Source organism: Lynx canadensis, chromosome B2 (assembly GCF_007474595.2).
Source record: "Lynx canadensis isolate LIC74 chromosome B2, mLynCan4.pri.v2, whole genome shotgun sequence".
NCBI classification, from domain to species: Eukaryota; Metazoa; Chordata; class Mammalia; order Carnivora; family Felidae; genus Lynx; species Lynx canadensis.
The window spans coordinates 30,422,945-30,448,846 of NC_044307.1; the positions used below are offsets into that span (position 1 = coordinate 30,422,945).

Below are 25,902 nucleotides of genomic sequence, written 5' to 3' on the forward strand. Positions count from 1 at the left end.
CCAAAACGCATTACAATTTGTCTTCCTGTCGAATATGAAATCTTCAGTGTTGCTCAAAGATTTCACACACCCGCCCAAATCCCTGGAGGTTTCTGAGTGTGAAGAAGCCTCATTGGACACAAAGTTGTAAAGCAAACCAGCTCTAGATGAACAGGGCTGTTACTGGAGGTGGGCTGTACTATTTGCACAAAGGAAAACCCCACGTTATTGCCTGAGAAGCACAATCTTCATGTGTTCGGTACCTATATTTCGGCTGAAAGACGCAGAGAGGAACTCAGGCTGTCAAAATGGGGGTTCAGAGTCTTAGTGAATAAACTAAAACTTGCAAGAATGCAACTGAATGTCGAGTGTGACTAGAACTAGGGTTGAAATGCAGCTAAAACTTCCCCATCTCTTTCTTTTCTCTGTATTGGGTCCTCTTTCAGAGCAATCTCCTGTACAAGCTGTATTTGTAGTGCTTTCTGGGTCACGTGTCTTATCTTGCCAACAAAGAAAGACAGACGTCCTGTCTGGTCTGCAAGAGGAAAATTCTACGATAGAATTTTGTATCAATGGCCTGAGTACTGGCTTTTATTAGAGTGGGCTATATTATTTGGACAAATAAAAACACAATGTTGCTTCTAGAAAATGTGCAACTTCCATACATTCATCGGATTTTTTTTTTACTCAAAACAGCAAAATGTAGCTCAAGCTTGTCAAGTGGAGGTTTGTTGTCTTAGGGAACAACTAAAGGAATGCAGGGAAGCAACGAGCCCACCCCACAGCCTGACTGGACTCAACCTTCCCTGATGGAAGGGGTGAAGCCTGGCCAGGAAGGGTTGTCCTATGCCCTTGCTGGCACCACGGAGTGAGGGTGTGACTGATCCAGGTTTCCCTGTGAAGAAGCCATGTGGCTCTCACACTCAGCTATGCCTGTCAACTTCCATGCTCTCAGGCCAGAAAGGATCACTGGACCTCCACCTACTTTATTCTGCTCTCTCTAGTGGTTAGTGAGGAGAGAGGCCATTTATCCGAGGCCCCTCACAGATGACAAGAGTGCTGGTCTCTCAGGCTGGAGGAGCCTCTCACTCTCAGAGAGATGTCTGGGGTCATGGAACCACAGTCCTTTCCTTCCCTCCAGAAGGAAGTGGGTGCAGCTTCCAGCCCCCAGAGCTGTGTCCCCAGCCCTTGAAAATAGACTTCCTGAAATCACAAGGAAGACGGACATGCTGCAGAGTCTGGAGCATTTCAGAGTTCAGAAGGGAATTTGCTGTAGACGCATGTTGTCCCATCTACCTTGTAAGAGAGCAGAGGTTATAACGTAGTGTGAGATTGTGGGTCATTGCCATACAGGGAAAGGAAGAGAGCAAGTTCTATACTGGGAATCCAACTCACAGACATGTCATTTATGGTCATTAAAGTGTGGAAAAATTATAGAGAAACTAAAGGAGCACTGTTTTCTACTCACATCACTTATGATCACTTCTTTTACTCATGATAAAACTGAACCTAGAGAATTTCTATCATCTCTTCATATTGCACAACTTGGACACAAAATCAGGATCAAACCCAATGTCCCTTCATTTGAAAGGTCTTGCTCTTTGCTGCAGTTCTCTTGACAGCTTTTCTTTTTTTTTTTTCTTGACAGCTTTTCAAAGTGACCCAACAAACAACAGACATCCCTCAAATTCAAGAACTTCTGAGGAAGACATGCCCTGAATGAGTTCACCTCATGGCGGGACCAGCTCGAGGCCAGATTTTGTGTCCCTTCTTCCCCTTTTACATGAACTTGAGGGGCGCCTGGGTGGCTCTGTCGGTTGGGCATCCGACTTCGGCTCAGGTCATGATCTCGTGGTCTGTGAGTTTGAGCCCCGCGTTGGGCTCTGTGCTGACCGCTCAGAGCCTGGAGCCTGTTTTGGATTCTGTGTCTCCCTCTCTCTCTGACCTTCCCCCATTCATGCTCTGTCTCTGTCTCAAAACATGAATAAATGTTAAAAAAAAATTAAAATAAATAAATAAATAAATAAATAAATAAATAAATAAATAAACTTGACTCCACAGTGAACAAATTGTCTTTCATTTCTTCTTCCAGAGCCCGTGTCAGTTGACTTGGAGCAGCACAGCGATCTGGGACCCATCACAGCACTGGGAGGAAGCATGCAGCACAAGCCAATGTGAAGCCCGTTGTGGCACCCAAGAGAGGGAGTTTACACTGCGTATCATGAATGAGGAGGTGCTTTTCCTTCCCACTCTGTGTAAGAGAGACGGCCAGCTCCTCAGCACCTTCTCCCCCTCCCCACTTTGTGGAACGTCCTTGGCGCTTGCCCTGTCCATGGGCCTGGGAGACAGGAGCTTTCCTGAGGTCCTAAGGATTCCTGAGAATCATGCTCAGGGTCCAGGGAGAGGGACTCATGGTTCTTGCACCAAAAGGCATCTTCGTTCCTTCTCTGGAGTTTGATTAACTCGTTTTTGGGAAACCTTGTGAAAGATTAGGGATTTGGAAGCTGTCGTCTCATTGAACTCAGTCAGCACATAACACCTTCTCCATTATTTTCCAGCCAGAACATGAGGGACTCCAACCTGACAGACTGACGAAGAAACACATGGGCACAATCAGATCCATGGACATTTCTAAGCCAAATAATGTGACCAAAGTCAAGATGCACTGAAAGGAGAATATTTATTTATTTATTTATGTGTGAGAGAGAAGGAGGGACAGAGGAAAAGAGAGAGAATCTCAAGCAGGCTCCATGCTCAGCACAGAACTTGACTTGGGGCTCAATCCCACCAACCTGGGATCGTGATCTGAGCTGAAATTAAGAGACTCAGCTGAATGAGTCACTCAGGGGCCCCAAGAATGGAGAATACATAGAGGCTTGCAGGAGGTTGCAAAGGTACTGAACTAAAGTAGTCCCCTTCTTCGCAGGAAATTTGTTCCTAGACCCCAGGGGCTACCTGTGATGGCGGATAGTACCAGACCCTACGTATCCTATGAGGTTTCCTGTACGTTCCCACCCATGATCAAGCTTCATTTATGAATTAGGCACAGTAATAAATTAAGAACAATAACTACAAAAAAAGAGAAGAATCCTAAGAGTATACTGTAGTCAAACTTATGCATAACTGCCCCCAACTAATCTGATGTACTGTGCTCATCCTGCTTCTTGTGATGATATGAGATGATAAGAGGCCTGCATGAGGAGATAAGGGAGGTAAGTGAGGTCAGCATTGGGATGCAGTGTTAAGCTACTATTGACCTTCAACCTTATGTCAGAAGGAGAATCACGTGCTTCCAGGGTGCACTTGACCTAAGCAATAGATAGCACAGACAGCCTCACCAGGGACAAGGAAGGACAGCTATCATGACCCTTCTATGTGGCCACGTGAGAGTGACGAGAATGTACCAGGAGACTCTGGGACCCAGGTTTCCATGTATGATTGCACATCCTCCTAATGATGATGCATCCAAGGACGATTCTAGCATACAGAACTCATGATGAGGAAGCAGATACTCAGGCAAAATCATTCACGTGTTCAGATCACACAGCATATAGGCTGTTTAGTCAGAATCCATCCGGGCTCTGGCTGCCCTTTGCTTTTGGGGTCTGCTCTCCCAGCCCACCCTGCTGCCTGTCCAGCCCTCCAGCCTGGTGTCCAGGCAACACATGGGCCCACAGATGCAGAGCAGGCACCACAGCACCAGGCCTGGGGAGAGGGGAAGTCCAGGGAGGGGGAGGGCCCAGTCTGTGCCCTCCCTCCCTGAGGGCCCACATCCACTGGCATTGTCCTGTGCCAGAAGTCATACAGATGAGGCACAGGACAGGGATTGAGAGCCATCTCCACGTGACCCTTCAGCAGGGACCAGGCAGGAGCACAATAACGACACCCCAGGGAGCCCAGGGTGTATCTTTTCAAGAGGTCACCATGTTACTCTTCAGGACTCCTTCACAGGGAAAATAGTCCCATTCTTTATCTTCAGTGGACCAAGGATCAGCTGACCCTGTATCCCTGAACTGGACATGCTTCCCCATGGCCTCTCATGACACCTGCTCAGAAGTGTGTTCATTACCAGAGCCACGTTGCACACATACTGTAATCCATCGGAAACAAATGTTGACAGACTCCCTGCCATCACATGAGGTGACTCTCAAGGAGAGCATGACATCTCTGTTCTCCATGTATCAGACGTCTCTGCCGCACTGGCTGCTGGGAGAAACTCGGCGTGTGTGTTCCAGGTGCCTCACATCATCATCCCACCCACAGCCCATAGCCCAGCCCTGCCCAGACTTCCCACCATCTACAGCGCAGTCCTGAAGCTTCGAGTGCACGAGAACCTAGGTGCTTGTTGACAAGGCACCTTCCTGGGTGCATCTACCCACAGAGAATCAGACGCAGCACCTCTGGGACAGAGCTTGTGAATGTGCTCTTGAGCGGTGCCCCAGGTGCTTGGAGACCACACCTTGAGGAACCTGGTCCTGGAACCGTGCTTCTGACGTTCCAGCACGTAAGCAAATTCTGTGAGGATCTTGTTAAAAATGCAGATCCTGATGCTGTAAGTCTGGTGCTGTTCCTGAAATCCATTCTCCTGGGCATGAAATGTGGACCATAAATGTTAGTCTAGATTCCTTCACCCTCTTTATAAGGGGCTTCACCATGTGATGTGCCCTTCAAACTCAGTGTTCAAAAGTCACATGGCCTGACAATCAACAGTTCCATTCAGAAAAGCTGATGAATCTATGAGCTTCAGTCAGTGTCGCCTGTGTGACATTTGGGCAATCATGTCACCGTAATTGCACCGAGTCTCCATTGCTGGGTGCTGGTAGCAGCTTCCCCTCATTGGTGGATGGCCGCAGCACTTTTTTGCATTTGCCACATGGGAACACCCAGCCGTCCCATCAGTGAACCATGCTTCACTAGCAGGTGGCATATCTGTGGTCAAGTCCCTCAGAGCCCAGAGGTTTGTGTAGAACAGCTGTCGAGCACGTCTTCTGCCCACCAACTATTTGTGCAGTTTGCTGAGGTCTCTGGGTACAAGCTTGGCCCTCAAGAAATTGTGCCATTTCCATGTCCCAGGGAAGATTCTGTACACTTTTCATACCTTTGTGATGTGAGAACACTTGTGAGATGAGAAATCCTCCGTTTTACTTTGGGGGGATAACACTTGTTACTCAGAAGGATCTGATGATACCAATGCACTTACAGCTCCAAGGGCTGGTGCTCCTCAGAACTGGAGAGAAGCCTCCAGCGCAAATGCCCAGAGCACAGGGAAGAATACGGGCGTCTCCCTGATGAAGGCTACAAGCAACCGTCAGATGGGGAGAGTCATGGTCATTGCAGCTTCTGAGGATGATGGAGGACAAGGCGGAGCTTGTTTCAGATTTAACTCAACCCCTTCCAAGGCCTCCATTCAAACTTTGCTGCCTTTTGGTGACTCAGTGCAGATAATGTAAGAAAATTCTCATGTACAGAGCATTTTTTAGCTAATACTATAGAAGCAGTGGATGAGAGGTGGTGCAGGGGCGTCCTCCTCTGTCACTGTGGGTTATATGCAGTCAGCTTGTGCCCAGATCCCAGGCCTCCCTGTATTTCAGCTGGAGAAGCCTGAACACGGAACCTCAGGTGCCTGAATCCACCTTGTTCTCACAAGATCAGATCACGGGCTGGGACCTTTTCACCCCAAATCCTCTCTCAGGTGAGACTTTGGGAATGGCAGGAGGAGGGGATGGAGTTAGTTCCTCCCCAGAAGACAATTGTCAAAACTGAACAAAAACATTAAAATAAATACTTGAAGTCCATGAAAAGTAAATGCAGGCAGGAAGAAACATGAGAACTTTATTCTTGTATAACTACCACTACAATGGACGAGAACCACAAGTTCAGAGATTTCTCCCCTCTGGGTGCTCCCCTCCCCACCATAACTGCAGCCCAGTGGCTCACAGGGCAGATGACAGCAGTCACAGTGCCAAGGAGCTGGACATTTAAAGGGGAAATTTGAAAGTGAAGGAGCAGCAGAGGGTTGAGATCTGAAATCTGAATAGAATCTCGGTCAAAATTCCTAGATGAGCACCACACTCTGCATGGCTTGGGGACACTCAGGAGACACTGTTGATAATGCAGGAGGAACCAGAGGGAGGTCTCATTTTATTTTTTATAACAAGATATAGAAGGTTATCTAATACTTGCCATCATTTTCTTTTTTTTAATATGAAATTTATTGTCAAATTGGTTTCCATACAACACCCAGTGCTCATCCCAACAGGTGCCCTCCTCAATGCCTATCGACCACTTTCCCCTCCCCCCTACCTTCCATCAACCCTCAGTTTGTTCTCAGTATTTAAGAGTCTCTTATAAAGCATCCAACTTTTGTTCTTGGGACCATGAGCTCAAGCCTCACATAGGGCACAGAGTTGACTTAAAAGATAAGAACATAATGGATGAAGGATGTTCAGACTTTGTGGCTGGAGGACATTTAGAATTTTGGGGGAAATACCAGGAAAAAGATGACCACAGAAGAGGTGAGATTCAAACTCTAAGGAGAACCTGCACAAACCCTTGACTGACCCCCAAACCACACAGCTGGAGGGAGTCTCACTGAAGACCCGGGATAAAATGCAGCCCCTGGAGGTGGGAAAAACTGGGTATAGATAACACCAGTCAACAATGTTCATGTCATAGTGGGGTCCATGCTAGTGAAACACTTTTAGGAAAAACACAATCGTCAAAGAAAAAAAAGGGACAATAGATTTCAGATTTGCTAAAACTAAAACACACAATCCACTTTTAAAGGACATATTTCAAAGGACAGGCAGAGAAACAGAAATGTGTGACTATGCAAAAGTCAACACAAGTGTGTTCCCTGTGTGACGATTCCCAGATATTGCAATCAGCACCAAACCCAGCCATGAGCATCCAAAAAGGAATAAATATATGTTGAAAGAATTTAAGAAAATCGGGTTATCAAAGGGTGAACAGAAAGGAAATCTGAATGAAGAAGTAGACTGTACAAAGAAGACCAAATTGACATTCTAGAACTGAACGGGGAAAAAAATGCAGTGACGGTTCAATGGGTAAACTTCACGGAAGGCCTGGGAAGGCAGAGTAAAGAATCAATGAGGTTGAATACAAATCAATAGAATTTACCCAATCCAAAACATCAGAGAAAAAAGATTGAAGAGAAACTTATAAAACCTCAGAAATCCACAGACAATTAAAAAAAGCAAACAGATGATCAGAGTCCAAAAATGGGAAGGAGGAAAAGGACAGAAAAATATTTGAAGAAATCCCATTTGAAAACTCCTCTAATTTAGTGCAAGAAGCTTGAGCTTATAGATCTGAGAAGCTGGTAACTCACCAGAGAAGAAGAGCAAAAGAAAACCACACTGAGGCTCTTCCAAGTCCACATGAGAGAATCAAAAAGAAGACAGAGGAGCCTGGGTGGCTCAGTCAGTTAAGCATCCTGACTCTTGATTTCGGCTCAGGTCATGAACTCTGGGTCCTGTGATGGAGCCCCGGTTGGATCTCCCCGCTGAGCATGAAGCCTACTTGGGATTCTCTCTCCCTCTGTCTTTGACTGTCCCCTGCTCATGCTCTCTCTCTCTCTCTCTCTCTTAAGATAAATATATATTTAAAAACAAAGCAAAAAAAAAAAAAAACACAAAAAAACAAAGACAAATCTTCAAAGTTGACAACACCTTCCACACAGGACATGATGGTTTTAGAATGTTCACAGATTCACTGATACTCTCCCCATGAAGAGGTAGAACTAATCTCCTCCTCTTGTGTGCAGACTGGAATCAGTGGCTCACTTCTCAAGGACAGAATAAGGGGGACGTGATAGTGTGTGACTTCAAAGATCAGGTCTCAAAGGGACTGTGGTTTTCTTCTCCCACTTCTTCTCTTTCTTTCCTTCTCTCAGATCCTGGATTTGGAAGAAGGCAGGTGCCCTCTCAGAAAGATGCTCACTTGCAGACGGGCCCACGAGTGAGGAGCTGAGGCTTCCCCCTGAGAGCCCGCGGACTCTGAAGCTCCCTGCCAGTAGCCACATGGGGGGGCGTGACCTTGATCCTCCAGCCCATGTCACGCCTTCGCATCACTGCGATTCTAGTTGCATCTTGGCTGCAACCTAATGAGACAGCTTAGATGGAGCTGCCCCACTTCCCTGTCCTTACACTTTAATTATTATTATGTTTATATTATTTTATTATTATTATTATTATTATTATTGCTATAATAATGTCATATGAAGCTGCAGAATCATGTTATAATCTGTGGCATCGCAATGGATAATGACACAGACCTTGGAAACTGGACATGAGTGCTGGCATCACAGACACTTTACACGAGATAGGTGCTGAGGAGCAGGGCAGGGTGGAGGCGGAAGGACTGTGAGGTGAGAGTTTAGGAGGAAAAGATCAGCAGGAATACTGGAAATGTTCAAGGAAAGGGGCAGAGGCATAGAAAAGGAACAAAGTCCTCTGGAGTCCTACAGTTCTACTAAGGAGAAGTAGGCTGAAGATGTGACACCCCTGTAGACACAGCCACATGTCCCACTGGGTGCTGATTACAAGACGTGCACTTTCAGGGCACCTGGGTGGCTAGGTTGGTTAAGCATCTGACTTCAGCTCAGGTCATGACCTCATGGTTTGTGAGTTTGAGCCTCACGTCGGTCTCTGTGCTGGCAGCATGGGACCTGCTTCGGATTCTCTGTCTCCCTCTCTCTCCACCCCCTGCTCTCTCCCTCTGAAAAATAAAGATATAAACATTAAAAAAAAAAAAAAAAGACAAGATGTGCACTTTCAGTATGAAGACACAGGCAGAACGTAAGTTGATGGAACAGCTGTGCCAGGCAAACTGTGACATGAGGAGGCTGATATGTTAACATCAGGAGCAAAAGAGATTTGAAAAGAGAACACATTGCTGGAGATAAGGAGAGCCTCCTCGTGAGAAATGTAATAGAATGAGAAATGTCACAAGTGCAGACAGAAAGGAGACCAGTGGCCGGCCAGGGCTGGGGGCTGGGGAGAGGGCCAGAGGCAAAGGGGCATCAGGAAACACAGGATAAGGGACCTGTTCTCTATCGTCCTCATCGTACTAGTTCCATGAGTCTAAACCATTGGTGACATTCCTCTAACTGTGCATTCACACCTGGGACATTTTATCTCACCTGAAAACCTCAAGAAATAAAACAATAGTAGGGAGGAAATGGCACAGGAAAGATAAATTTAAACTAGTAAATATAAGTGAGGAAGTAAGTTTTAGGTCAATGTATTATAGATAAATAGAAGCTAGGAGAATTCATTGCAAGCTCCCCGCCATGAACTCATTTTGAAGGAAGTCCTGCAGGCCACAAAGAAATGACACCAGATGTTAACTCATAAACAGAGTGGAGTAATTAACACCAGAAATGGTGTTATTCCGTATATGTACATTTTCTTCCTAACTTCTTTAAAAGACATATGACTGTTGCAAACACTAAGAGGTACATGATATTATCTGACTGACAATGTATGCTGGTGACACATGTAACAATACTAGCAGTGAGAAGGCTAAATGAAACTCTATTCCTGTATGTACTGGATGGAGTTCAATGTTGCCTTAAGTAGATTGTGAAAAGTGAAAGATGCAGGTTTCAATCCCTACAACCTCAATAAAAATTAACGGAAATAAGTATAGCTAAAGAGCCACCAGAAGAATCGAAGCATAAACAAAAACTGATTGCTTGAAACAAAGGAAGGTAGAAAAGAGGCACAAGAATGGAAAAGACATGACACACTTCAGAAACAAAGAGCAAAATGATAGACCCAAATCCTACCATGTCAGGAATCATATTCAATATAAACCAAGTAAAATTCCAATCAAAAGGTTGACGTTATCGGAGTGCATAAATATCAAGATGGACGATGCACTGTGTAGAATAGAAACACTTGAACTACAAACCCAAAAATAAGTTAAAACTTAAAAGGTGACGGAATGAATATCCCATGGGAGTAAAAAGTATAAGAAGTCTGGACCGTTGCATTAACCTGAAGCAAAATAGGCTGTCACATAGGGAGCATCGCTAGAGACAAAGAAGGACTTCTCTAAGGACAAAAGGTCAGCATTGCAGCAAAACAAAGTAATGAATGGAGAAGACCCTCAGTACAGAGCTCTAAAACAGGTGACACATAAAATGGAAGAAAGGTAAAGAGATGGAGACATTAGCTATTATATTTGAAGGTCAATATTCTTCTCTCATTAATAGAACAGGTAAGGATTAGACAACTTCAACCATTCCATGAGCCAAAATAGACCACAGACTGGCCCTAAATAAATGTGAAGGCAGGGAAATTATAGAGTACACTCTGTAACCATAGTGACACTAAATTAGTAACATGAGATTCTCTGGACAATCCCCAAATATTTGGAAATTAGATTTGGAAATTAAAACACACATCAAACCCCTGGGTTGTCATGGATTACAGAGGCAACCACAGGGAGGTCCGAATTCTCTGTACCTGAGTGACAAGGTACAGAAATGACAATATGAGGTCTGCAGATGCAACAGAAACAGAGGTTGTGATTTCACAGTTTGTAGAGACAGGAAGCCAGGCCTGAGGGACCCAGACAGCAGTCTGGGTTTCGAGGGTGCACCAAGACCCTGTTTTGAGGGTGCACCAAGGGGAAGAAGAGGCAGCAAGCCAGGGTCCTGTGCCCTCTAGGTGGGGGAGGGGGCCACCCTCTAAGTTCCAAATGTGGGGGTCTGACCCCCTGGCACAGGGGCTTCCCCCTGTCAATCTTGGGCATGGTGTTGAGATGCCTCGGTCCTGCAGTCCTGGGAAGCAGGGAGGGGACACATTTGGGTCCTGGGGGAAATGGTAGGCAGAAGCCTGGGCCGGACTCATGACTCATGTCCTTGTAGCCCCTGTAGTGTCCAGCCTGCACCCCACATCCTGTCTCTGAGCTCCAGGAGTGCAGCCTCCATGGCCCCAGCTGCTGGGCACCTCCCTGTTGGAGGCCCTGGGAATGCTCCTCCTGGAGGAGTGGCTCCCCGTGTTCACAAAGAAAGAATGTCTCCAGGTGACACAGGGGTGGATGGCAGGTGGCTGTGAAATCCTAGCCCAGGGAGTGGGATCTGGAAACTCCAGAATTAGAACCAGGTCCCTTCAGGTTGCACAGACCTTGCTGCCCCTCCTCTCAGTTCTTTCCTCTCTCTGCCTCCCCAGCAAAAGGGGGTCTTGCTCTGGAAGAAAGGGAGCCCCTTAACCACCTCCCCTCTCTTCTTTCCCCTTCATTCCGGGATGTTTGAACTATTCATGTTGTAAGTATGGAAAAATGCCTAAACCTGAATACAGTTTCCTGATCAATTACAGAGCTGACTCCTGTGTAATGACCATCAGGTGCAAAACAGAGACGTCCACCATGGCCCCACCCAGTTGCCCCCGTGCCTCTTCCAGACAGAACCCCTCCTCCCCCCATGAGGGTCCCCTAAGATGACCCTTCCCCTACCTCTGGTCCCTGGTTCCTCCTCCTGCACTCTTGTTGGCCTTCATCCCCTAATGTCACAATTTCCTACCTCTGCTCACTTCTCCAGGAGCCTCCCCAGATTCCAGGTCATTACCCGCCTCCTCCTCCTCCCCTTCTTCGACCACATCTTAGGAATGGAAAATCCAGACTTGGTTCGCTGGAGGAGGATCCTATAGCTCTGGAAGCAGAAGCAGAACACCTGACAGGGACTCCAGGGTCAAGGTCCCTTTAGGCCCCTGGGGAGAACCCCAAAGGGAACTCGGGTTTTCTGTCATCATCCTTGTGGCCACACGGGGGTGCTGCCGCTCTCCGGTTCTGCACCGCCAGGGAAGAGGACTGGGTTGAGCTGAGTCAGGCTGAGCAGGGAGGGAAGGGGGTGGGAGGGATGAAGGTGCCTTCTTAGCAGCCCTGGGGGCAGGTGCAGGGGTGGGGCAGGGAGCAGAGGAGAGGAGATTCTGGAGCCCTGTCCTGTGTCTGTAGTTTCCCTCTGTCCTCCCCACAACCCCTCTCTCCAGGCCCTTGAACAACCCCAGGAAACCTGAAAAGTAGACAGTTTTTCCTCCTGGACCTAGTACTTGTCTGAGGGCTACTATAAAAAAGAAACTGTTGGGGCGCCTGGGTGGCGCAGTCGGTTAAGCGTCCGACTTCAGCCAGGTCACGATCTCGCGGTCCGTGAGTTCAAGCCCCGCGTCAGGCTCTGGGCTGATGGCTCAGAGCCTGGAGCCTGGTTCCGATTCTGTGTCTCCCTCTCTCTCTGCCCCTCCCCCGTTCATGCTCTGTCTCTCTCTGTCCCAAAAATAAATAAACGTTGAAAGAAAAAAATTAAAAAAAAAAAAAAAAGAAACTGTTTTATTTTAGAATAGTTTGAGATTTACAGAGAATTACCAAGTTAGCGCAGAGTCCCTGTTCGCCCCACACTCGGTTGCCCTGTAGTTAAAACCACCCTGAACCTCATGCATTTACCATAGATGATGACGCAATACTCATCATTCCTACTACTGAACTCCACACAGGATTTGTTTTATTGGTTTGTTTTCTCTTCCAAGATCCCATCCAAGATAGTCCACTCGTATCTCCTTCAGGCTCCTCAGGCTGTGACCATTTCTCAGACTTTCCTTTTTTTTTTTTTTTTTTCTTTTTATGTTTGAGGAGAACTTTCAGGTACATTGTAGACTATCCCTCATTGTGAATTAGGCTGCCCAAAGCTATGGGCTTGGGAAGACCACAACTGGACGGGCCATTCTCAACACAACATATCAAGAGCATACAGTGATCACTTGGTCATCACTGATGAAGTTAGCCTTCACCCCTTGGCTAAGGTTGTCTTGCCCAGATTCTCCCCGTGAAGTTCCTTTTTATGCTTTGTCCCTTTGCATGAAGTAGTGTTGGAAGGAAGTCAGGATGTGCAGCCCAGAGATACAGGCTGTCCCACTATGAAAATGTGCATGCAGGTTGTTGTGCAGACATGAGTTGTCTAATGAGTTGGGTAAATACCTCAGAGAGGTATCAGCAGCTCCCATGCTTAGTCTGTGTTTGGCTTTACAAGAAACTGCTGACTGACACCCACAGTGACTGTGCTACTTTGTATTCCTGCCATTAGTGTCTGAGGCTTTCTGTTGCTCCAAGTCCTGGTCAGCACTCGATATTATCAGTGTTTGGATTCCCGCCATTCTGACAGGAGTGTGATGGCAGACCACTGTTGTTCCCTTTGCATTTCCCTAATGACACTTGCTGTGAGCACCTTCTCATGTGCTTATTCCCCAGGAGTATATGTTCTTGGTGAGCTGTCTGCTTAGGCGTTTGCTCATTTTTTTAATGAGTAGTTGGCTTATTGTTGCTTTTTAAGGGTTTGATGGGTGTTCTAAAACAAGTCCTTTATCAGACATGTGATTTGCAAATATCCTCTCCCAGTCTCTGGCCTGAACTTCTTTATAAACTAACAGTAGACATATACGCACAGATGTATTTGGGGGGGGGGGTGGGTAGGAGAAAGGAGAAATGACTCATTGTGATGTATTTTGGGGAGAGAATTTGGATGACTGGGGGGATGAGGGATTACCAGATGACATCTTTATATTTGGATATTTGTGATTATCTGCTGGTTCCCTCATATGTGCTGGAGTGATGTTTTCAAAACATAAACTAGTTTAAAATCCCTAACACTTGAAAGATCATCCTCAGACCATTAATCAAGACTCAGGTTCTGATCTTCTACTTTAGGACCAATCATCTTTTCCCTGAACTATTTTGCCTTTGAATTTTCATTTCTGAAGCAGGTGGGCTTGATTGTATGGACAAGTACTCCCATGAGAATAGCTTAATATGCCATGTAACATACAAAACCCATCATCTAGAAAGTATTTAAACTGACAAGATAGTAATATATGAATAAAGGAGCACACCCCAGGAGCACACCCCAGAAGCACGAGAAAGATCCTGCTTGCCCCCACCCTCCCACCCCCAGAGGCAGGGTCCTGAGAAATGGAGCAAAGTCTCTGTGAGTCCCCTGCCCAGGGTGCAGACAGGCAGGCCCAGCCCCCCTCCCCCGCCCACCCCAGCTCTGTGTCCTGAGCTGCTGAATTTCCTACCATCTCCTTCCTTTCTAAAGTGTAAAGAAACATGTATAAACTGGCTATAATGTGTATGTATGATGTACAATATATATGAGGCGATGTATATTCCCTGTAGAAAAATTATAAAATGAGAAAAGCGAATGAGGACGAAGTAAAAAGGATGGTAATTCTCAAACCTGAGCTACTTTGTTGCATTTTCTCCTAGTCTATGATAGATGCTCTTGTTGCTGGAACTCTCTCTGTCTCTAAAGTGATGAGGACAGCGCTCAGGGGTCCCAACTCTCCTCTCTCCAGATGCCATTTCCCCAGTCAGCTCACTGTCCCCCTCCTGAGAGGGCTGCTTCTCACTTCCTCCCCCCTCCTCAGTCTCTTGCACCCCTCCCTGCTCCCCTCTCTGAGGTGATGAGCTCCTTTGTTTCTCACTCAGATGAGAAGTACACCTCCTCCCTACCCTCTCGCCCATCTGCACCTGTGTCCTCACCTTCCAAGTGATGGTGGAGGCGCCCCTCCTGTCTCAGGCTGCCCCTCCATTTGGGCAGCATCATCCATTTCCCCCTCTCTGCTGGCTCAGCCGTTCCCCATACAAACATGCTGTCCTGACTCCTATGCAAAAACATGAAACACAACTAAAGAAATCCAAACAAAATCCTCCCATAAAAATCCAACACTTGTTTCCATGACTCTGACAACTCCTGCCCCATCTCTATGGCCTCCGTGCAGAACTTTCCTGACTCCGTTTGTCACCCACCATGTTGTCTTTAGCAAATGGATAGAGACACAGAGTTTTAAAAAGTCTAATACTTCTGCAGTACTTGAGGTCAAGTCAGGTGTCCCCAATCTTCCATGCCCCCCCATCCTGAATCTCTGAGATCACCTGCATTAGTTATGTGAGCTGATTCTCTGATTATTGCTTCTGTGCTTCTAAATAGCCTGCTTCTTGCACCCATTCTCTGGTTTGCAGGTTTATGCATCATCTTTACTGAATTTGCTCTTTCATACTCTCCCATATGCCCCATATAATTATTGTATAACTTTGATTAGCTCAATGTGCACTGTTTGTATTTGTGTGACCGTAAAGTGCTACTCACAACTGAGCATTTAGTAGACTATGATTACTTTACCTTTCCTGACTCACCTTATTATTTTCCCGAAATAAATACATATCTTATCCTTCATTTGCTTAGTTTCTGTTGTTCTCATTTAAATCTTTCCCAAGCTCCCCCCGGGTAAATCTTCATGAATCTATTTGAGCCCATCCACTATTCCACCTCATGTCTGTGCAGATGCCTGTCCCGCAACCCTCAGTCCTGCCCCATGTGGACGGGATGCCTGCACACCTGGGGCAGGGCCAACAGCCGGAACCCCTCAGCTCAGCCTGGGTGCCCTCTGCCTCTCTCCTTCTGGCCCCCTGTTGCCTGGATCCCATGCACTCCCATCTTTTGCTTTTCTCCATCGTTTTCCCCTTTGCCTAGTGGTATCCCATGGAGGGAACGTGGAAAGTAGACACTGACACTCTAAACACCTGATGTGCCTTTGGGCTACCCTCACCCTGATTCCCACGGTGATGGGATAGAGACTCTGTCCTGGACACAGTTGTCCTCGGGATTTGGGGACCGTGGGTCATGTCTCCCAGCTGCCAGTTCTGTGTTGTTGTGTCTGGAGTTTCCGAGGTGTCTGCTCCTCTACCCTCCTCCTGACATTTCATTGTGACGTGTCTTCGTGTGGGTCTCTTGTCATCCACTCTAGTTAAGAACTTGGGTAGGACTTTCAACATATGCGTTGCTCCCTGTCAACTCTGAGAAATATTCTTGAAATTTTTAGAAACAAATTTTAAGACTCAAACAGGTCCTCTCTCCTGCTGCCTTCACCTCCTGACTGTACTATTTCGGGGAAGTACAACTGTAATCATCCACATTATGGACTAAATTATTCATTTCTAGAGTCATAATTTTAACTTCCCAGAGCTCTTTCTTGTTCTAGGATTGTTCACCATTGTGTGTGGTTCCGATTCTGTTCCATATGCCATATGCTTCTTACACTCTGTAGACATGATTGATTCTAGTGATTGGGGACCTGTTAGGTCTCTTGTCATCCGTCCTCGGGATATCCTGACCTTTCTCCACACACACTCACCTCAGGAGTGACTTACATTTTCTTGTCATTTCTGCTAATGCCCACCTCCCACAGGACAGTGCCAGTGTTGTGTCACCAGGGGCTCATGCTTTTTCTTCGATTTACCTCTGGAGTCAGCTGACATTGAGCCTCTGGAAGCCTCGAGATGTACGATGTACACAGGATGATGGGCTTTGGTGTGATTTGAGCACGCAAGTCCCACTGTCTCTTAATGTCCTCTTAGGCTCTGAGCCTACCAGCCTCTCATCGCAGAACATTCTGGAACGTTGCAACAGTTCACTTGCATGGAGTGCACACTCATACCCACCTCCTGATAGACAGAGAACCAAAGAAAGACAAGTCGACAAAGCCTCTGAGTGCAAACGTTCTGGATTGAACCCTGGTTCCACTACCTTCTTATCCTCCCTGAGTCTCCCTCTCCCTGTGTGTACAAAGGGATCCCGTAGGGGGTGCCTCATGGGTTTGCTTTGATGATTAACTTTGACCCTCTGTGTACATCACATGGGGATAATGCCTGAGACATATTCTACTACTTATACTTATCGTTATATTGATTCTAGCACTAGATACAGTTCCATTCTTTGTTTTTATAAACCACAATTCAAGAAACTTCCCTGAAAATATAGTGTTGAAGTTTAAAATATATATATATATTTGTTAACGTTTATTTACTTTTGAGAGAGAGACAGACATAGCATGAGTTGGGGAGGATTGGGGGTGGGGGGTGGCACAGAATCTGAAGCAGGCTCTAGGCTCCATGCTGTCAGCACAGAGCCCTGATGTGGGGCTCGAACTCACAAACCATGAGATCCTGACCTGAACTGAAGTCAGAGGCTTAACCAACTGAGCCACCCAGGAGCCCTAGTGTTGAAGTTTTTTAACGTTTATTTATTTTTGAGAGACAGAGCATGAAAACGGGAGAGGCAGAAAGAGGGAGAGACACAGAATCCAAGGCAGGCTCCAGGCTCTGAGCTATCAGCACAGAGCCTGAACGGGGCTCACACTCACAAATCTTGAGATCATGACCTGAGCCGAAGTCTGGCACTTAACCAACTGAGTCACCCAGGCGCCCCCCTGAAAATATATGTTTGAGAACACATGTGATTATCTCCTTAGGATAAACTCCTACCTGCGTGGCTTAGTCTGGTAAGCATGAGCCTCTTGATTTCAGCTCAGTTCATGATCTCCGGGTTCCTGAGACCCAGCCTGTGTGGGACTGCTTGGGATTCTCTCTCCTCTCCCTCTCTCTGCCCCTCTCCCCAATCCTGCGTGCACTCTTTCTCATTTTTGTCAAAATAAAGAAATAAAAAACTTTTAAAAAGCTTGAACTCCTAAAAGAGAATGTCTATGTCACAGTATCAGCACACTTCAATTGTGGAGACATTTTGCAGAACCGTTGAAAATTTTTATACCAGTCATCACTCCCATTATCCCTTATGACGGTGTATTTTCCTGACCCTCTGTTGGACACTCTCCTCACCTACTTTTACCTTTGCCAAGTTGAAGATACTAAGTTTTGGTCCAATTTTTTATTCTGGTGGAAAACAAGTAGCAGGAGGCACCGTAAGAATGTCCGGAAGGAAAGGGACAGAACAGCAAGAAACTGAAAGCAGTTTCATTCCCAGGACAGAAGGCCGCCTGGACTGCTCGCTCTCTCCAGAAGGACATAGTACAGGCATCAGGCCTGGGATAAGAATGTTTTGTCTGGTGCCAGATGTACTCATGACCCAGTATAGCATACACTGCAGGTGCACGGCCCGTCAAGATGCCAGATACTATGTTGTATGTGCTCGCTGTTATCAGAAAATTTGCAAAAATAAAAGAGGCTTGAGCCAGGAGACCAGTGCTTCCGCTCCTGGAGAGTCAGCCCCCTGCTGACTCACGGCACCTTCAGACCCTGTCTCTCTACAGCTGGCGCCAGAACGGGACCTGAAGGTTTGCCACGGGGCTGAAGAACTGCCACGGGAACCGAAGGGGACTTTGGAGCCAGGAAGCTCACCCTTCAGGATTTCTGCAGGCTAAGTATGGGGAATTCTACCTCATCTAGTTAGGACTCACATATTTAGCTCTTGCAGACTTTATTAAAGACCTCAGGGGTAGAAGTGAACTGTTCAGTGTTTGAGGATTTGTTTTGTTTGGTAAAGAAACATTGTTACTGGTTTACACCCTCTGGCAAAAATGCTTTGAATCAGAAACTGTGGAATTTGGTTTTAGGTGCTTTGCCCTCAGCTCATCAAAAGAAAAAGTAATCCCTCTCTCCCTATTGTCTTTATGTAATTTAATCTCCCTGGCTTTGCAGCCCTTGCAGTCAGAATCCCGGGAAGAAGGGGGCATTAGTCCTTGCAACCACTACTGGCTGAAAGTGATAATGAGCTTGTGGATAATGAGGATCGGGAGCCCAGCCCCTAGGCCCACCACCAGAGGGACAGAAACCTATGGGGGGTCCCAGGTTAATGGCCCAGAGATAGTTGCATCTCAAGCCTCCGGACCCCTGCCTCCCTCACTGCCCCAGGGTCCTGAGCTGGTAGATCCTTTTGAGGAAACTAAATGTTCCGCTTATTCAAAAAACCCATTTCTTGATACTTCTGCTCAGAGCATCACAGTTCCTGTTTCCCCCATGATGCAGATGCTTCAACAAGCTAAGCCTGTGGGGGACACTGAATTAATGGCTAGTATGGCTGCAGTTTATCCTGTCAACATTACCCAAATTCCTCCTCATCAGCAATACCCTCAGGGAGGGCAACGACTTGATCATCATTACCTTTAAGTTTTAAGGTCATTAAGGATTTGAAACGGGCTTGCAAGCAATATGGTGTTAATTCCCCTTATACGTTGGGATTCGTGTCTGCTTTAGTGAATTCAGAGCGACTCATTCCATGGGACTGGGGGGGGTCCTAGGTCGCACTGTCCTAAGTGCTTCTGAATTTTTGCAGTTTAGAACTTGGTGGGATGAAGAAGCACAGATACAGGCCTGGCGTGATGCCACCGCCAATGCTCCTATGCCCATTACCGGAGAACAACTTACCAGACCGGACAATGGTTTGGCATACAGGTTCAGCTTCAGTATGATGATCAAGCCGAGATACAAGTTAGATTTTGCTGCCTTGGTGCCTGGGAGAAAATAGCTCCCCCAGGACAGGCTACACCCTCTTTTGTTCAAGTTAAACAGAGTCCTAAGGAGCCATGTAGATTTCATCCTGGGACTAAAGGATGTTATCAGCGGGCTTACCTGATCTCTTATAGCTGCTGGCTTTTGATAATGCTAATAAGGAATGCCAGCAAGCTTTATGACTTGTGAAGGCTCAAGGACGTGATTTAACTGATTATTTAAAGGTGTGTCAAGATATTGGCCCAGAGACCTATAAAATGGGGCTACTGACAGGGGCTATTCAAGGCACTGGACCTTACAAACAGTCCAAGTGTCTTTGCTGTGGCAGATGGGGACATTATAAAAAGGATTGTCCACAGCTGAGTCCTAGAGTCCTAACAATTGCTGTGATACCCCTTGGCCACCAGAAGGAACTACTAAACATCTTGGCCTATGTGCCCCATTCAATAAAGGCTGTCACTTTGCAAATCAATGTGGATCTAAATTCCATAAGAATGGAGCTCCCCTGACATCTCCGTGGGGAAAAGGGATAATCCAACCCCCCCCCACACACAAAGCCCTAATGTAAACAATATGGGGAATCAGATTCTACATTGTTATCCTGTGAGCAAAGAGACTCTTCATGCAAATCTGTCCATGACCCCCTCCAGGACACAGGAGGGTGCTCTGCATTAGATATCCCAGCCCCAGATTCCCTGGTCCTGGAATCTGCCATGGGAATTTATAAGGTTAAAACTGGGATTTATGGCCCTCTTCCTTTAGGGTCCCTTGGCCTTCTTACTGGACCAAGTGTCTTATATCCAAGGGAGTTCATGTCCACTTAGGAATTATAGATGTTGATTTTAAGGATGAAATTTTAAGAATGGTTAGTACTTCTGTTCCTTACTGTGTCATGGCAGGAGATCCCATTGCTCAACTAATTACATTGCTTTAAATTCCATGACCATAGAACGGCAGGGAGGGTTTGGACCTACTGGCAAACCCGTATCTTGGCAAATGTTTCTAAAGGACGGAACGCCTGAGATGACCTTACAAATTAACAGAAAATTGTTTACTGGCCTGGTAGACTCAGGAGCTGATGTCACCATCATTGCTTCCCAGTTTTGGCCCAAGAATTGGCCACTTTGTCCTGTATCCGCAGTATTTACAGGTGTAGGAAAAGCGACTGATATCCCACAGAATGTTGAAATTTTTCTATGTAAAGGGCCCGAAGGCCAGGCTGCTACTATCCAGCCTTATGTTACTGATAGAGCTACTAATCTGTGGGGAAAAGACCTATGAAGTCAATGGGGAGCATATATTAATATTCCTTATGTTTCCCGTGCTGCAACCAATATGATGTCCAAAATGAACTATCATCCAGTAAAAGGGCTTGGACAACAAGAAAATGGGCATATGAAGCCAATTACTGCTGAAATGTGGCCTCCTTATATGGAACTGGGATATCCTGTACAGAATTCAAATTTAGTGTAAGGGCCACTGTCCTGAACAACATTATGCCTTACCATTAAAATGGTTAACGACTGCCCTGGTGTGGGTGGAACAGTGGCCCCTTCCAAAAAAGAAATTAGAGGCTTTAGAGCAATTAGTGCAAGAACAATTGGATGCCAGTCATATAGAAATGTCCACCAGTCCATGGAATTCTCGGGTGCTTGTGATAAAAAAAAGATCTGGGAAATGGAGAATGTTAACGGACTTAAGGAAGGTAAACGAGGTTATACAACCTATGGGACCCTTGCAACCTGGGCTCCCATCTGCTACTATGATTCCTCAGAACTGGTCATCAATTATAGTAGATTTGAAAGATTGTTTTTTCACAATTCTACTACAGCCAGATGATAGAGAAAAATTTGCTTTTTCTGTACCTTCATACAGTCATATGGTTCCTGTGCAACGCTATCAATGCAAAGTGCTTCCGCAAGGTATGCTTAATAGCCCTTCTATGTGTCAGCATTTTGCCAATCCGCAGCTTTCACAATCGCATTCAGTTTCCACAGGTGTTGATTATCCGTTACATGGATGATATTCTTTTTGCAGCAGAAACGCCTACACAGGTAGAAGATCTTTATCAAGCTGCTATATTATTGTACCCAAATACGGCCTAATAATAGCAGAGGATAAGGTGCAAACCCAAGATCCCTTCCTTTATCTTGGTGCAAAAATTCACAAAGCAACCATCTTTCCCCCAAAAGTAAAAAGATGCCGAGATAATTTAAAAACTTTAAATGATTTCCAGAAGTTACTAGAAGATATAAATCGGTTGCGACCTGCTTTGGGAATCCCAACTTCTAGCTTATCTCATCTTTTCGGAACATTAGCCCATGATCCCAACCTTAACAGCTATAGAGTCCTCACAAAAGAGGCAGCGGCTGACCTACAATGGATTAAAAATCATATTGAGAATTGGGAGGAAGGAAGATGGCGGCGTAGGAGGACGCTGGGCTCACCGCGCGTCCTGCTGATCACTTAGATTCCACCTACACCTGCCTAGATAACCCAGAAAACCGCCAGAGGATTAGCAGAACGGAGTCACCGGACCCAAGTGCAGACGAGAGGCCCACGGAAGAGGGTAGGAAGGGCGGCGAGGCGGTGCGCGCTCCACGGACTGGCGGGAGGGAGCCGGGGCGGAGGGGCGGCTCGCCAGCCAAGCAGAGCCCCCGAGTCCGGCTTGCAAAAGCGGAGGGGCCTGACGGACTGTGTTCCGACAGCAAGCGCGACTTAGCGTCTGGGAGGTCATAAGTTAACAGCTCTGCTCGGAAAGCGGGAAGGCTGGAGGACAAAGGGAGGGTGAGCTGCGGAGCCCCCGGACGACAGAGCTCAGTTTGGCGGGAACAAAGGCGCTCGCCAGCGCCATCTCCCCCGCCCATCCCCCAGCCAAAATCCCAAAGGGAACCGGTTCCGGCCAGGGAAATTGCTCGCTCCGCGCAAACACCCAACTCTGTGCTTCTGCGGAGCCAAACCTCCGGCAGCGGATCTGACTCCCTCCCGCTGCCACAGGGCCCCTCCTGAAGTGGATCACCTAAGGAGAAGTGAGCTAAGCCTGCCCCCCTGCCGCCGTGCACCTTGCCTACCCACCCCAGCTAATACGCCAGATCCCCAGCATCACAAGCCTGGCAGTGTGCAAGTAGCCCAGACAGGCCACACCACCCCACAGTGAATCCCGCCCCTAGGAGAGGGGAAGAGAAGGCACACACCAGTCTGACTGTGGCCCCAGCGGTGGGCTGGGGGCAGACATCAGGTCGGACAGCGGCCCCGCCCACCAACTCCAGTTATACACCACAGCACAGGGGAAGTGCCCTGCAGGCCCTCACCACACCAGGGACTATCCAAAATGACCAAGCGGAAGAATTCCCCTCAGAAGAATCTCCAGGAAATAACAACAGCTAATGAGCTGATCAAAAAGGATTTAAATAATATAACAGAAAGTGAATTTAGAATAATAGTCATAAAATTAATCGCTGGGCTGGAAAACAGTATACAGGACAGCAGAGAATCTCTTGCTACAGAGATCAAGGGACTAAGGAACAGTCACGAGGAGCTGAAAAACGCTTTAAATGAAATGCAAAACAAAATGGAAACCACCACAGCTCGGATGGAAGAGGCAGAGGAGAGAATAGGTGAACTAGAAGATAAAGTTATGGAAAAAGAGGAAGCTGAGAAAAAGAGAGATAAAAAAATCCAGGAGTATGAGGGGAAAATTAGAGAACTAAGTGATACACTAAAAAGAAATAATATACGCATAATTGGTATCCCAGAGGAGGAAGAGAGAGGGAAAGGTGCTGAAGGGGTACTTGAAGAAATAATAGCTGAGAACTTCCCTGAACTGGGGAAGGAAAAAGGTATTGAAATCCAAGAGGCACAGAGAACTCCCTTCAGACGTAACTTGAATCGATCTTCTGCACGACATATCATAGTGAAACTGGCAAAATACAAGGATAAAGAGAAAATTCTGAAAGCAGCAAGGGGTAAACGTGCCCTCACATATAAAGGGAGACCTATAAGACTCGTGACTGATCTCTCTTTTGAAACTTGGCAGGCCAGAAAGAATTGGCACGAGATTTTCAGTGTGCTAGACAGAAAAAATATGCAGCCGAGAATCCTTTATCCAGCAAGTCTGTCATTTAGAATAGAAGGAGAGATAAAGGTCTTCCCAAACAAACAAAAACTGAAGGAATTTGTCACCACTAAACCAGCCCTACAAGAGATCCTAAGGGGGACCCTGTGAGACAAAAATCATATTGAGAATTGTCAGCTCACTCGTATTCGACTTAATGTTCCTCTTCAATTATTGACTTTTCTTGCTCCACATTCTCCACTGCGGTCTTATGGCAGCATGGGGGAATCACTGAATGGCTGTTTTCACCAAAAAAGGACACTAAAATTCTTACCATATATCTGAATAAAATTAGGAATATAATTTGGAGAGGCCAATCCCAACTACGTGTGCTTAATGGTGGTGATCCCTCCTCTATAATTAATTATTCCCTTATCATATCAACAAAGTGATATGGCTTACCAAACTAATATACAATGGCAAATAGCCTTGTCTGATTACATAGGGAAATTAGACAATCAGTATCCAAGGGACCAAATTTTGTCATTTCTCAAGGCTACCTCATGGGTTTGGCCAAAGAGAATTCGAGACCAGCCTTTAGCAGATGCTGACACATATTTTACACATGGAAATGGTCATGGTAGAGCTTCTATACATGGTCCTATTTCTAAGGAATGACAGACACCCTATACATCTACCCAAAAGGCTGAATTAGCAGCCGTTATAGAATTGTCGCATCTTGTACCTGCCTCCCTCAATGTTGTGACAGATTCACGATATGTGTGGCCCACAGTCCTAAATATTGAAACCGCACATATTGTTCCACGAAATGAATTAGATCATCTGTTTTTGCATTTATAAGAATTAATACAGCATAGGCAACACCCCTTATATATCACTCATATTCACAGTCATTCTAACCTTCCTGGCCTGTTAGCCTTAGGAAATTCCATTGCTGATGACTTATTCCAAGGCACCTTACAGATGACACAACAGGAGCATATGCTTCACCATAGTAATGCTCGAGGGCTTGCCCATAGACACGCTGTAACTCATGCTCAGTCAAAAGACATTGTTAGTGCCCGTCCATCTTGCGAGCCCCTCACTGTGGCTCCATACACCTCTGGAGTGAATCCTCGTGGACTACAGGCAAATGAACTTTGGCAATCTGACGTTACCCATATCGCAGCTTTTGGTAAACTCCCTTATGTGCGTGTTACTGTGGATACCTTCTCCAGATAGATCTGGGCCACGGAATGTACCAGAGAAAAGGCTGTGCACGTTATTGCTCAGTTTCTTGAAACCTTTGCAATTCTAGGTATCCCACAACGCATTAAAACTGCTAATGGCCCTGCATATGTATCTCATAAGGTAGCCCGCTTCTTTGCAGCCCAACAAACTACTCCTCTTACTGGCATTCCCTCTAACCCTCAAGGTCAAGGGATCATAGAACGCACTCATCAGGGACTTAAAATTATGTTAATTAAACCAAAAGAGGTAAAAGAAGAAGGGCTTAGACCTACACCATGGGACCAATTACACTGTGCCTTATATACTTTAAACTTCTTGGACACACAAGGATCCCATACATGTCCTGCTGCTGAGGTACACTGGCACAAGCAAAACGCCACCCCTGTTTATCACCTGGTATACTGGAAGGATGAGAAGGGACACTGGGAAAAGGGAGAGGTTGTTGTGTGGGGCAAACGGTATGCTTGTGTCTCGACAGATCAAGGCTACCAGTGGTTATGCAGCCAGGGCTTGAAACCCAGGCATGAGCGGATCCAAGTGACCTCAGTTTACCATGACTCCACTAGTCAAAGACTTTCACAGAATGTTCATCCAGAAACTGATAATTGTGCCCAATGCACCACACCCTCTTCCAAGGTACACGAGGTCGCTCAACCTCCCACTTGGGGATAAGTTAAGAGGTTGACACATGATGTTGAAAAAATATTGATGCAGACTTGCAGCCCACAAACTCCTGCTCACCTCTTCCTTGCGATGCTCGCGGTTATACTACTACAGTAAGCACTGATAACTACACTTCCTGGGCTTATATCCCTCATCCACCTCTCAGTCAGGATATGACTCAATTGGTATGACTCCCCCCTGCCAGTGTATACAAATGACACCGAATGGACACCTGGGACGTTTGACAGCAGAAGACCACATAGGCCAAATGAAGAAGGTACTGTTATGGATGATTATACTATAGGGATTGAAGGTCCTCCTATATGTTTTGGATATGGGAAACACAGCCTCAAAAGTCAGCCTCAAGCATGGCTATCTATTACTAAAAATGGGACCCAGCACAAACATATTTTTGTACCATCAGCCCATTCTCTGATTGGCTCCAATCTTACAATTAATGACACTCCTCCAATGCTTCCGTCTTGTGCTACTTGTACATTGTCAGAATGGGACAGATGGGTGACTTGGGAGGCATTTAGAGGGGAGATAGGGTGAGTTCTTTTAAATACTTCCTATGGAAGCATCATTGATTGGAGCCCTATGGGCTCAGCTCGCATTAAAAATTCATTACAAAATCT

General features: G+C 46.3%; 1 protein-coding gene across 1 annotated transcript in view; it reads left to right on the forward strand.

Annotated features, from left to right (window-relative positions):
• The window catches only part of LOC115513706 (DLA class I histocompatibility antigen, A9/A9 alpha chain), a 253,834-nt gene that overhangs the window by 55,383 nt on the left and 172,549 nt on the right, over window positions 1-25,902 (forward strand). The gene's annotated exons all lie outside the window — the stretch shown is intronic.